Below are 6,595 nucleotides of genomic sequence, written 5' to 3' on the forward strand. Positions count from 1 at the left end.
TCTTTTCCTCGGGTGCCCTAGGAACACTTAAGGTGCCGTGTAATTCATGCAAAATCACCATGAGAGAACTCTCTCTCCTGAGCTGTTTTGTCCTATACCCCTGGGGACATGTCAGTTTCAAGAATGGTCCTGTGCCTCACAATTCCACTGTCAGTTCTCCCTTTGGAAACACCTGCTTTATTGACTTTTGGAAACCCAGCCTTCTCTTACAGTTTTCCCTCAAGTGAAATACCCGGGCACAAAGGTTAATGGTAGAAGCTTATAGCTGATTTCAGAGGGCTCGTCCCCAAGATGTATGTGCGAGCAAACAGTCCATGGGCATTAGTGAGATGACTGCAGGCGTGGGCCTTTGTTTCAAGATTTAAATCTTTTGTGAGGTTTGGCCTGCTGGAGCTTGGGTTTTTAAATTCTCCCCTCAAACCAAATTAAATCTGCCCTATGTTGGCAATTGTCACCGTTATCTTTTACCCTGTCAGAAAGGTTCCAGGGAAAATAAAATGTATAGTAGAAATCTTCAGTGCCTCCTCTAGAAACATAGACCATTCATTGTTTTTCTTATTCAGAATGAGTGAATAGAAAAATTAAAAATACTTGCTCTAGTCATAATGCAGAATGTTTTCAGTTTAAAGCTATCCAAAAATACATTGTTATCTTGTGGTATTATTATTATTATTTTTCTTTCTGGAAGCCTGAAAATGTTTTATAAATGAATTCCAAATCACTAAATGATGGATGAAGTGTCTCTGTGCTTTGTTCAAACATTCTTCCCTGGACAGACACCAGTCACCCTGAACAAAAGGCCCCAGTCAGTGGGGAGGAGGGAGAAGTGAGGGTAGTTATTTGTCTAATGGCCTATTGCCTCTTCCCTCCTATGGTTCACTCTCTTAGTTTTTTTTTTTCTTTTGGTGTTGTTGCTGTAACAAAATACTTGAGACTGGGAAACTTATAAATATCAGAGGTTTCTTGGGCCCATGGTTCTGGACGCACAGTGCCAACATGAGTTGGTGGACTTCAGCATCACACCATGGTAGAGGGCCTCTCAGGGAGACAGTAAGCATGCTCCTCAGCTCACTTTACTATTTATAGTGATGCTAATGACACCATGGCATTCCCACATCATCCTCTTTCCAATCCTAATTACCTCCCAAAGGCCCAACCTCCAAATGCCATCAGCATATAACTTTGTGGATTACGTTTCCAACCCAGGAATTTCGGGGGACTCCATCAACCAAGGCAGTACCCCTTCATTCAAGAGCCCCTGTTCCTCTGAAGCTCAGGACATCTCGTTATCAATCCTGCTCTGTGTTCCTTCATCACCGCTGTCTACTGACTCCCGGCCAATTCCATCTGTACATTGGTTACTTTAGCACCTGATCTACCATCCTTCTCTTTACCTGTTATAGTTTAGATATGAGATGTCCCCCAAAAGCTCATTCGTGAGACAATGCAAGAATGTTCAGAGGTAAAATGATTAGATTATGAGAGCTATAACCTCATCTGTGAATTAATCCACTAATATGGATTATCTGAGTGGAAACTGTAGGCAGGTAGGGTGTGATTGGAGAAAGTATGTCATTGGCAGTTTATACGTTGTCCCTGGTTAGTGGAACTCTCTTGGCTTCCTGGCTACTGTGTCCTGAGCTGCTGTTCTTCACTATGCCCTCCTGCCATGATGTTCTCACCTCAGACCCGGAGTTATGGAGTCAGCCAACAACGGATTAAACTTCTGAGTCAAAATGAACTTTTCCTCCTCTGTGTTGTTCTTGTCTGGTATTTTGGTACAGCAATGAAAAAGCTGACCTCTCTTTTTGATCCTGATCGGTGATGCCAGTTGGAAAGTACATCTAGAACCTCACACTGTCTTCTTAATTTCAATAACCATTGAGTGTACATTCTATCACTTACATCCTATGTCTGAACATCATCAAATAAAAAATGTGCTTCCATCCATAAATACTCAGCATACCTCTCACCTTAAAAATAAACTCTCTCCCTGGATCCTCCATCACTGAGACTTTACCTTGCAGTCAAACTCCTTTGATAAATAGGTAGATTTCTTCTGCTTATCTCCATTCTGCATTCTGTATTTGCCAGTCCCTCCCATTATTTGTTTTCACCCCAAACTCCTTGTAATATGGCAGCCACTTCTCTGTCAAAGGTATCCCCACTGGTGTGAGCCAATGGCCCAATTCATGGTACCAGTTAATTCTGTTTTGGAACCATTCTAAAGCTCTTTATATTGTAATCCTTCCTCCTTCTCTGTACCTGACAGGATATTTCTTCATCTTTCTAGACATCTTTCTCTCTGCTATCTCTCCTTGCCTCCTTCATAGAGACCTTTAAAATGTTGACTATCTCAGGGTTCCAAGATTTCTTCCATGGTTTTTTTGTACAGTGCTCATTTGAAATGATCTTCTCTGATCCCAGCATTTAGTTAATATGTCTATATGCAAATGTCTTTCAAATCTTTATCTTAATCTCTACTTCAAGTTTCAGAATCGTCCTAACTAAAATTATCTTCTTGATTATCTCCATCCCTTTGTCCCACCAAGACCTCGTTCACGTGGGAAGTCTCAACATGCTCAAACAGGAACTCATCACCTTCCTAAAAATGCACCCCCACACTCCTACATGTTTGAATAGGTTATTGGTCACAGCTAGTTATAAAACTAAAATAATGAGATCATCTTCATTTCTCTCTGTTCTTCAACTCTTAACTCCAAGAGACCTTTACTTATATTTGTCTCATATGACTGTCTTGTGCATGGTATATGCTCAATAAAATAAAGATATTAAAACAAATTTCCAAACTGGAATTGTTAATGAACACAAGATCCATTGGCTCACCTAATCCTTAACATGCAACATGACTACTGGTTGATTTAATCAAAAATCTACCTGTGATAAATAGCAAACAATATAGGTGATGCTATGTTAGTTAGCTTTTCACTGCTGTGACCAAAACACCTGACAAGAGCAACTTAGAGGAGGGAAAGTTTATTTGGGCTCATGGTTTCAGAGGATCAGTTCATGCTCCGACTGAATCTATTGCCTGGGGACCAAGGTGAGACAGCGTGTCATGCTGGAAGGGCGTGGTGCAGGAAAGCTTCTCATCTCATGGCAGCTGGAGAGCAGAGAGAGAGGGAAAGGAGAAGGGGCCACAGGGAAGAACAGCCCTTCTAAGGTATACCCCCAGTGACTCACTGGGCACACCAACCTGCCTCCAGTTACCGCCCAGTCCAGTCAAACTAGGACGGGTTGATGAGGTCACAGTTCTCACAATCCAATCCTTTTACCTCTGAATATTCTTGCATTAACATAGGAAGTTTTAGGGGGACACCTCATATGTAAACTACAACAGAGGCTAATATTATCTTAAATCTTTCCTCTTTGGGGAAGTAGTGAAACATTTCTTCCAGTTTGTGCATTCTGCAAAATGCCTCTTTTGTTTTATTGTCTGGAACGAAGTTCAGACTCTCGGTCCTGTGTTGTGCTAGCTTTATACTTCTCTCTCCATTCCATAAAGTCTTTGCCAATCTGTGGTGGTGGTGAAGGGGCACTTTATATCCTGCATAGTTTTCTCCCTGGAAAACCTTTAAACTAAGTATACTTGTTTGTGAGCTTTAAAAGGCTTTTTCAGGAATAAGAAATTGTGTATCCTAAAGAGTGGCCTGGCTTAGTGGTCAGTGAAGGTGAATTGCCTGTGGAACCATCAGCCAGGTGCAATAGCTTTTTCTATCAACAGGCCAGAATTGTGGGGCTCAGTGGTGAAAGAGTAGAAGGTGTATTTTATCAAGAACTGAAGGTGGACAAGGCAGTATAAGTAAACAAATAAAAACTGAAGTTTAATAAAAGTGGGGATTAGTGGAGCTGTTTGGGGACACTGACGACTAACAAAGCATAAAGACTCTCTTGCCAACTTCCCCAGAGGATTTGGCCAGAGAAGCTAGGGTCCAGAGAGGTTCTAAGACTGGGATTCCTTAGCAAACCAGGCTGTGCTGGTCACTGAGTTGCCAATATGGGTTTCATACTAAAAAGTGTGAAAAAGAAGACATTCCTGAAAGATACACTAAACCCCAACTGCATTTGGGTCGTGAAAAGGTGGTGGCATAGTGACAAATACAAATCTGTATTTTCATACAGAATTCCTCTACAGAGACTGGCAAATTCCAAACTTCCAAATAAGTTTCCCCGACACATGGGGCTTATTAGAGGCCCTCCACTTCCCTTGGCAGGAAGGCAGGTTGCATTTAAATACTAACCCAAGCTCCTTTCCATAATGTATGCTAAGTGGGCTCACCCATGTGTTAGAATGACATCAGCCGTCCCCACACCAGGCCGCAAAGGTTCAGAATCATCACATGCCAGGAAGATGCAGAGAGTAGGATTCTTATACACCAGGGGAAAATGGATAAGCTCATCCACTCCAGCTAACAGATGAGTTGTGTTTTTGCCTCAAATTGAGTGGTCCTAAAGAATCTCTGATCTTATCTAGGATATTTTCCTACACATTTTTTTTCAATAGATATGAAGAGAAAGTGCATGGAAATTTGTCAGATAGCTTCCATAGTGATGCTGTGATAAAACCCTGCTACTTTATGGATCTGCTCAGAGACCCCTAAATGTACACCCCACAGAAAATGATCTATAGTGGAACACCTTCCTTTTCTGCTCTTTCCAGGCATAAAAACTTCTTTATAGAACCTAATTCTTCCAGCTAATAAGTAAAGACATGCTTTATTTAAAAGCAAGGATCAAGACAGTGGCATCTCAACATTGATTTCACAAGGTTCCATGAAATACCCCTCCCCATTTCTTTGCACTAGCAACATGCAGTTATTGTTTTTTCTTGATTGTGATGGCAATTCTGACACCTGCCCATATGCAACTGGAAGCCAAGACTCTGAAACCCTCACTGACAGAGAAGAGGATAAATTGTCCATCTGCTGCTCTTCTAACTGTGAGTAATATTCATATGAAAATAATGGTTTGATGACATTCAAAGACCCCTTCTCCCTGTTTGAACATGTCATATGCCATTAAGGCAAAAAGAATTTCACAGGATTTCTTACAGAAAAGGAAGAATTTTTTAATGCTCTCTGTCTGGAAAGAAAAATAAATACCGGGTTAGGAAAACTGGTTCAAAATGGATTCCAATTATTGTCACTTTGTGATAAGTACTTCAACTTCCAAGTAGGAAGTTTCCTTACCCAATCCAATGGGATGAGTGTATTGGGTCCTCCTTTGGTCTGCTGAATTTTGCAATTCCCTAACAGTTATTCACAGCACTGGGAAAATCGGTCTTTCTTCTTCTGTGCAATGTTAGCAGGAAGACATACTTAGGAAGACCTAAAGAGATGACTCTCCTGCTTTATTGTGGACCAAACGTTGACGTCCTCCACGAAATCTCTATTATGAGAGACAACACAGCACATTCTTTCTCTCCCTCTCCCTCTCCCTCTCCCTCTCCCTCTCCCTCTCCCTCCCCCCCACAATCTCTCTCCCTACCATTTGAGGACACAGAAAGAAAGCAACCATCTGCAGCCCAAAGGGACAGCCTTCATCAGATGCATCCTGCTGGCACTTTGATCTTGGACTTCCAATATCCAGAACTATAAAAAAGTAGATTTCTGCTGTTGAAACCACTCAGCCCATGGTATTTTGTTATGACAGCCTGGGTAGATTAATACATATATGAAAACACTTATATTTTTAGAAACTATTAAAGCTCAATCCCTATCCTTATAACCTTGATTCTAAAGATTAGATCCAGGATCTGACTGGATACATGCCAATTCTATGTGACTAACACTTTGGATTTGGTCCTTTTTGTCAAATACTTAAAAATAAAACTTTTCTATGCTTCTCAGAAGCCGTAAACTGCTTAAAAATGAGCTCAAGTGGTCAATTGCTTTTCAATGAGGGTGCCAAGATTATTCACTGAAGAAAGGACAGTCCTTTCAAGAAATGTTTTAGGTAAAACTGGATATCCAAATGCAAAAGAATTAATATGAGTCACTTCTTACCTCCATACATGAAAATTAACTCAACATAGATCAAAGGCCTAAACTTAAAAGCTAAAACCCTGAAACACCTAGACTAAAACATATGGGAAAACCTTTATGACATTGGATCCAGCAATGATTTCTTGGATAGGATACCAAAAATAACCAATTAAAAACTTTAGAACATCAAAGGACACTATCAAAAGACTGAATAAAGTGGATTTCAAACCAAAGTTAATCAGAGGGGACCAAGAAAGTCATTTTATACTGCTTAAGGGAATTATACATCAACAAGACATGAAAGTCGTAAATATTTGTGCCCCAAACAACGGAGCATCTACATACATCAAACAAACCTTTCTCAATTTCAAGAATCAAATAGACCACAACACAATAATACTGGGTAATTTAACACATTTCTTTTACCACTGGATAGATATTCCAAACAGAAACTAAATAAAGAAGCTATAGAACTAAGAATTACAATAATAATTTAGACTCAACAGATCCTTGAAAACATTTTGCTTTGACACAAGTTAGACTCTGAAAGATGAATATTAATTTCACTTACTTGAGCTATCAAGAATAAA

This window comes from Marmota monax, unplaced genomic scaffold, assembly GCF_021218885.2.
Source record: "Marmota monax isolate L192 unplaced genomic scaffold, Marmota_monax_Labrador192_F-V1.1 WCK01_AAM20220418_F8-fsc00120, whole genome shotgun sequence".
Lineage (NCBI taxonomy): Eukaryota > Metazoa > Chordata > Mammalia > Rodentia > Sciuridae > Marmota > Marmota monax.